At 41.3% G+C, this 7,583-nt stretch overlaps 4 non-coding genes across 4 annotated transcripts; all 4 read left to right on the top strand.

The window, feature by feature from the left end:
• The first annotated feature begins 2,034 nt into the window (after positions 1 to 2,034).
• On the top strand, positions 2,035 to 2,120 carry TRNAC-GCA (transfer RNA cysteine (anticodon GCA)). The gene is given in 2 exon segments: positions 2,035 to 2,071; positions 2,085 to 2,120. It is a non-coding gene; the product is annotated as a tRNA-Cys (tRNA).
• A 1,204-nt stretch (positions 2,121 to 3,324) lies between these two features.
• On the top strand, positions 3,325 to 3,410 carry TRNAY-GUA (transfer RNA tyrosine (anticodon GUA)). Its single transcript is given in 2 exon segments — positions 3,325 to 3,361; positions 3,375 to 3,410. It is a non-coding gene; the product is annotated as a tRNA-Tyr (tRNA).
• A 3,143-nt stretch (positions 3,411 to 6,553) lies between these two features.
• On the top strand, positions 6,554 to 6,639 carry TRNAY-GUA (transfer RNA tyrosine (anticodon GUA)). Its single transcript is given in 2 exon segments — positions 6,554 to 6,590; positions 6,604 to 6,639. It is a non-coding gene; the product is annotated as a tRNA-Tyr (tRNA).
• A 559-nt stretch (positions 6,640 to 7,198) lies between these two features.
• On the top strand, positions 7,199 to 7,284 carry TRNAY-GUA (transfer RNA tyrosine (anticodon GUA)). The gene is given in 2 exon segments: positions 7,199 to 7,235; positions 7,249 to 7,284. It is a non-coding gene; the product is annotated as a tRNA-Tyr (tRNA).
• The last annotated feature ends 299 nt before the right edge of the window (positions 7,285 to 7,583 follow it).

Raw genomic sequence — 7,583 nt, 5'->3', positions numbered from 1 at the left:
AATTTGTAGTATTTTGCACGAATTGCAAGAGATGTTTACAAGTCGACGGTTGAAGTGGAAGCTCGTATTGAGTTTGCTAGAGAATAATTTGCCAAGCCTTCGAAAGCTCAGTTGGTAGAGCGGAGGACTGTAGTGGTAAAACAGGCATCCTTAGGTTGCTGGTTCAAATCCGGCTCGAAGGACTTTTGCCAAATGCAAATTTTATTGAATACTTGGAAAGTAAAATACTTGGAAAATAAAATAACAGAATATTTATAATTATATTATATTTCATCACTGAAAATAGATGCCTTTTGCTTTGAGGCTGTGGCCACGTTATTTTTCTGTCCGACACCAATCTTCGTTGGTTTCCTGTGACGTATTTTGGATCCCCATCTCTTGCTATGAACTGACAAAACAGCAGAATCCCCTTGACAATCTTGATTTATCAAGGGAAATGGGAGAACACTATACACCATCCAAGATATTAAAATATTGTCAAGGCCGAACACTGATGAATACTCTGAGGAGATGGCCTGTGAGGCGCCGCCTTTCAACTTTTCCTCCTTTGTATGGTGGTCAGTAACATGCGGGAGACTGCGGAGGGGGTCATTTTTTTAATTGGGAACTGATGTGCTTTTACTCAATTCGGGAACGTCACAAGCCAAATTTGTAGTATTTTGCACGAATTGCAAGAGATGTTTACAAGTCGACGGTTGAAGTGGAAGCTCGTATTGAGTTTGCTAGAGAACGATTTGCCAAGCCTTCGATAGCTCAGTTGGTAGAGCGGAGGACTGTAGTGGTAAAACAGGCATCCTTAGGTCGCTTGTTCAAATCCGGCTCGAAGGACTTTTGCCAAATGCACATTTTATTGAATACTTGGAAAGTAAAATACTTGGAAAGTAAAATAACAGACAATTTATAATTATATTATATTTCATCACTGAAAATAGATGCCTTTTGCTTTGAGGCTGTGGCCACTTTATTTTTCTGTCCAACACAAATCTTCATTGGTTTCCTGTCAGGTGTTTTGGATCCCCATCTCTTGCTATGAACTGGCAAAACAGCAGAATCCCCTTGACAATCTTGATTTCTCAAGGGAAATGAGAGAACACTATACACCATCCAAGATATTAAAATATTGTCAAGGCCCAACACGGCTGAATACTCTGAGGAGATGGCCTGTGAGGCGCCGCCTTTCAACTTTTCCCCCTTAGTATGGTGGTCATTAACATGCGGGAGACTGCGGTGGGGGTCATTTTTTTAATTGGGAACTGATGTGCTTTTACTCAATTCGGGAACCTCACAAGCCAAATTTGTAGTATTTTGCACGAATTGCAAGAGATGTTTACAAGTCGACGGTTGAAGTGGAAGCTCGTATTGAGTTTGCTAGAGATTGATTTGCCAAGCCTTCGAAAGCTCAGTTGGTAGAGCGGAGGACTGTAGTGGTAAAACAGGCATCCTTAGGTCGCTGGTTCAAATCCGGCTCGAAGGACTTTTGCCAAATGCAAATTTTATTGAATACTTGGAAAGTGAAATACTTGGAAAATAAAATAACAGACAATTTATAATTATATTATATTTCATCACTGAAAATAGATGCCTTTTGCTTTGAGGCTGTGGCCACTTTATGTTCCTGTCCAACACCAATCTTCAATGGTTGCCTGTGAGGTGTTTCGGATCCCCATCTCTTGCTATGAACTGGCAAAACAGCAGAATCCCCTTGACAATCTTGATTTCTCAAGAGAAATGAGAGAACACTATACACCATCCAAGATATTAAAATATTGTCAAGGCCCAACGCGGCTGAATACTCTGAGGAGATGGCCTGTGAGGTGCCGCCTTTCAACTTTTCCCCCTTAGTATGGTGGTCAGTAACATGCGGGACACTGCGGAGGGGGTCATTTTTTTAATTGTGAACTGATGTGCTTTTACTCAATTCGGGAACCTCACAAGCCAAATTTGTAGTATTTTGCACGAATTGCAAGAGATGTTTGAATGTGGACGGTTGAAGTAGAAGCTCGTATTGAGCTTGCTAGAGACTGATTTGCCAAGCCTTCGATAGCTCAGTTGGTAGAGCGGAGGACTGCAGTGGTAAAACAGGCATCCTTAGGTCGCTGGTTCAAATCCGGCTCGAAGGACTTTTGCCAAATGCACATTTTATTGAATACTTGGAAAGTAAAATACTTGGAAAGTAAAATAACAGACAATTTATAATTATATTATATTTCATCACTGAAAATAGATGCCTTTTGCTTTGAGGCTGTGACCACGTTATTTTTCTGTCCAACACGAATCTTCATTGGTTTCCTGTGAGGTGTTTTGGATCCCCATCTCTTGCTATGAACTGGCAAAACAGCAGAATCCCCTTGACAATCTTGATTTCTCAAGAGAAATGAGAGAACACTATACACCATCCAAGATATTAAAATATTGTCAAGGCCCAACGCGGCTGAATACTCTGAGGAGATGGCCTGTGAGGTGCCGCCTTTCAACTTTTCCCCCTTAGTATGGTGGTCAGTAACATGCGGGCGACTGCGGAGGGGGTCATTTTTTTAATTGTGAACTGATGTGCTTTTACTCAATTCGGGAACCTCACAAGCCAAATTTGTAGTATTTTGCACGAATTGCAAGAGATGTTTACAAGTCGACGGTTGAAGTGGAAGCTCGTATTGAGTTTGCTAGAGTTGATTTGCCAAGCCTTTGATAGCTCAGTTGGTAGAGCGGAGGACTGTAGTGGTAAAACAGGCATCCTTAGGTGGCTGGTTCAAATCCGGCTCAAAGGACTTTTGCCAAATGCACATTTTATTGAATACTTGGAAAGTAAAATACTTGGAAAGTAAAATAACAGATAATTTATAATTATATTATATTTCATCACTGAAAATAGATGCCTTTTGCTTTGAGGCTGTGGCCACGTTATTTTTCTGTCCAACACGAATCTTCATTGGTTTCCTGTCAGGTGTTTTGGATCCCCATCTCTTGCTATGAACTGGCAAAACAGCAGAATCCCCTTGACAATCTTGATTTCTCAAGGGAAATGAGAGAACACTATACACCATCCAAGATATTAAAATATTGTCAAGGCCCAACACGGCTGAATACTCTGAGGAGATGGCCTGTGAGGCGCCGCCTTTCAACTTTTCCCCCTTAGTATGGTGGTCATTAACATGCGGGAGACTGCGGAGGGGGTCATTTTTTTAATTGGGAACTGATGTGCTTTTACTCAATTCGGGAACCTCACAAGCCAAATTTGTAGTATTTTGCACGAATTGCAAGAGATGTTTACAAGTCGACGGTTGAAGTGGAAGCTCCTATTGAGTTTGCTAGAGTTGATTTGCCAAGCCTTTGATAGCTCAGTTGGTAGAGCGGAGGACTGTAGTGGTAAAACAGGCATCCTTAGGTCGCTGGTTCAAATCCGGCTCAAAGGACTTTTGCCAAATGCACATTTTATTGAATACTTGGAAAGTAAAATACTTGGAAAGTAAAATAACAGATAATTTATAATTATATTATATTTCATCACTGAAAATAGATGCCTTTTGCTTTGAGGCTGTGGCCACGTTATTTTTCTGTCCAACACGAATCTTCATTGGTTTCCTGTCAGGTGTTTTGGATCCCCATCTCTTGCTATGAACTGGCAAAACAGCAGAATCCCCTTGACAATCTTGATTTCTCAAGGGAAATGAGAGAACACTATACACCATCCAAGATATTAAAATATTGTCAAGGCCCAACACGGCTGAATACTCTGAGGAGATGGCCTGTGAGGCGCCGCCTTTCAACTTTTCCCCCTTAGTATGGTGGTCATTAACATGCGGGAGACTGCGGAGGGGGTCATTTTTTTAATTGGGAACTGATGTGCTTTTACTCAATTCGGGAACCTCACAAGCCAAATTTGTAGTATTTTGCACGAATTGCAAGAGATGTTTACAAGTCGACGGTTGAAGTGGAAGCTCGTATTGAGTTTGCTAGAGAACGATTTGCCAAGCCTTCGATAGCTCAGTTGGTAGAGCGTGGGACTGTAGTGGTAAAACAGGCATCCTTAGGTCGCTGTTTCAAATCCGGCTCGAAGGACTTTTGCCAAATGCACATTGTATTGAATACTTGGAAAGTGAAATACTTGGAAAATAAAATAACAGACAATTTATAATTATATTATATTTCATCACTGAAAATAGATGCCTTTTGCTTTGAGGCTGTGGCCACGTTATGTTTCTGTCCAACACCAATCTTCATTGGTTGCCTGTGAGGTGTTTCGGATCCCCATCTCTTGCTATGAACTGGCAAAACAGCAGAATCCCCTTGACAATCTTGATTTCTCAAGGGAAATGGGAGAACACTATACACCATCCAAGATATTAAAATATTGTCAAGGCCGAACACTGATGAATACTCTGAGGAGATGGCCTGTGAGGCGCCGCCTTTCAACTTTTCCTCCTTTGTATGGTGGTCAGTAACATGCGGGACACTGCGGAGGGGGTCATTTTTTTAATTGTGAACTGATGTGCTTTTACTCAATTCGGGAACCTCACAAGCCAAATTTGTAGTATTTTGCACGAATTGCAAGAGATGTTTGAATGTCGACGGTTGAAGTGGAAGCTCGTATTGAGCTTGCTAGAGACTGATTTGCCAAGCCTTCAATAGCTCAGTTGGTAGAGCGGAGGACTGTAGTGGTAAAACAGGCATCCTTAGGTCGCTGGTTCAAATCCGGCTCAAAGGACTTTTGCCAAATGCACATTTTATTGAATACTTGGAAAGTAAAATACTTGGAAAGTAAAATAACAGACAATTTATAATTATATTATATTTCATCACTGAAAATAGATGCCTTTTGCTTTGAGGCTGTGGCCACGTTATTTTTCTGTCCAACACGAATCTTCATTGGTTTCCTGTCAGGTGTTTTTGATCCCCATCTCTTGCTATGAACTGGCAAAACAGCAGAATCCCCTTGACAATCTTGATTTCTCAAGGGAAATGAGAGAACACTATACACCATCCAAGATATTAAAATATTGTCAAGGCCCAACAGGGCTGAATACTCTGAGGAGATGGCCTGTGAGGCGCCGCCTTTCAACTTTTCCCCCTTAGTATGGTGGTCAGTAACATGCGGGCGACTGCGGAGGGGGCCATTTTTTTAATTGTGAACTGATGTGCTTTTACTCAATTCGGGAACCTCACAAGCCAAATTTGTAGTATTTTGCACGAATTGCAAGAGATGTTTACAAGTCGACGGTTGAAGTGGAAGCTCGTATTGAGTTTGCTAGAGTTGATTTGTCATGCCTTTGATTGCTCAGTTGGTAGAGCGGAGGACTGTAGTGGTAAAACAGGCATCCGTAGGTCGCTGGTTCAAATCCGGCTCAAAGGACTTTTGCCAAATGCACATTTTATTGAATACTTGGAAAGTAAAATACTTGGAAAGTAAAATAACAGACAATTTATAATTATATTATATTTCATCACTGAAAATAGATGCCTTTTGCTTTGAGGCTGTGGCCACGTTATTTTTCTGTCCAACACGAATCTTCATTGGTTTCCTGTCAGGTGTTTTGGATCCCCATCTCTTGCTATGAACTGGCAAAACAGCAGAATCCCCTTGACAATCTTGATTTCTCAAGGGAAATGAGAGAACACTATACACCATCCAAGATATTAAAATATTGTCAAGGCCCAACACGGCTGAATACTCTGAGGAGATGGCCTGTGAGGCGCCGCCTTTCAACTTTTCCCCCTTAGTATGGTGGTCATTAACATGCGGGAGACTGCGGAGGGGGTCATTTTTTTAATTGGGAACTGATGTGCTTTTACTCAATTCGGGAACCTCACAAGCCAAATTTGTAGTATTTTGCACGAATTGCAAGAGATGTTTACAAGTCGACGGTTGAAGTGGAAGCTCGTATTGAGTTTGCTAGAGATTGATTTGCCAAGCCTTCGAAAGCTCAGTTGGTAGAGCGGAGGACTGTAGTGGTAAAACAGGCATCCTTAGGTCGCTGGTTCAAATCCGGCTCAAAGGACTTTTGCCAAATGCAAATTTTATTGAATACTTGGAAAGTGAAATACTTGGAAAATAAAATAACAGACAATTTATAATTATATTATATTTCATCACTGAAAATAGATGCCTTTTGCTTTGAGGCTGTGGCCACGTTATGTTTCTGTCCAACACCAATCTTCATTGGTTGCCTGTGAGGTGTTTCGGATCCCCATCTCTTGCTATGAACTGGCAAAACAGCAGAATCCCCTTGACAATCTTGATTTCTCAAGGGAAATGGGAGAACACTATACACCATCCAAGATATTAAAATATGGTCAAGGCCGAACACTGATGAATACTCTGAGGAGATGGCCTGTGAGGCGCCGCCTTTCAACTTTTCCTCCTTTGTATGGTGGTCAGTAACATGCGGGACACTGCGGAGGGGGTCATTTTTTTAATTGTGAACTGATGTGCTTTTACTCAATTCGGGAACCTCACAAGCCAAATTTGTAGTATTTTGCACGAATTGCAAGAGATGTTTGAATGTGGACGGTTGAAGTAGAAGCTCGTATTGAGCTTGCTAGAGACTGATTTGCCAAGCCTTCGATAGCTCAGTTGGTAGAGCGGAGGACTGTAGTGGTAAAACAGGCATCCTTAGGTCGCTGGTTCAAATCCGGCTCGGAGGGCTTTTGCCAAATGCACATTTTATTGAATACTTGGAAAGTAAAATACTTGGAAAGTAAAATAACAGACAATTTATAATTATATTATATTTCATCACTGAAAATAGATGCCTTTTGCTTTGAGGCTGTGACCACGTTATTTTTCTGTCCAACACGAATCTTCATTGGTTTCCTGTGAGGTGTTTTGGATCCCCATCTCTTGCTATGAACTGGCAAAACAGCAGAATCCCCTTGACAATCTTGATTTCTCAAGAGAAATGAGAGAACACTATACACCATCCAAGATATTAAAATATTGTCAAGGCCCAACGCGGCTGAATACTCTGAGGAGATGGCCTGTGAGGTGCCGCCTTTCAACTTTTCCCCCTTAGTATGGTGGTCAGTAACATGCGGGCGACTGCGGAGGGGGTCATTTTTTTAATTGTGAACTGATGTGCTTTTACTCAATTCGGGAACCTCACAAGCCAAATTTGTAGTATTTTGCACGAATTGCAAGAGATGTTTACAAGTCGACGGTTGAAGTGGAAGCTCGTATTGAGTTTGCTAGAGTTGATTTGCCAAGCCTTTGATAGCTCAGTTGGTAGAGCGGAGGACTGTAGTGGTAAAACAGGCATCCTTAGGTCGCTGGTTCAAATCCGGCTCAAAGGACTTTTGCCAAATGCACATTTTATTGAATACTTGGAAAGTAAAATACTTGGAAAGTAAAATAACAGATAATTTATAATTATATTATATTTCATCACTGAAAATAGATGCCTTTTGCTTTGAGGCTGTGGCCACGTTATTTTTCTGTCCAACACGAATCTTCATTGGTTTCCTGTCAGGTGTTTTGGATCCCCATCTCTTGCTATGAACTGGCAAAACAGCAGAATCCCCTTGACAATCTTGATTTCTCAAGGGAAATGAGAGAACACTATACACCATCCAAGATATTAAAATATTGTCAA

This window comes from Ambystoma mexicanum, chromosome 1p (genome assembly GCF_040938575.1).
Source record: "Ambystoma mexicanum isolate Mex_15411 chromosome 1p, UKY_AmexF1_1, whole genome shotgun sequence".
NCBI classification, from domain to species: Eukaryota; Metazoa; Chordata; class Amphibia; order Caudata; family Ambystomatidae; genus Ambystoma; species Ambystoma mexicanum.
This window is presented reverse-complemented; position numbering and strand designations above follow the sequence as displayed.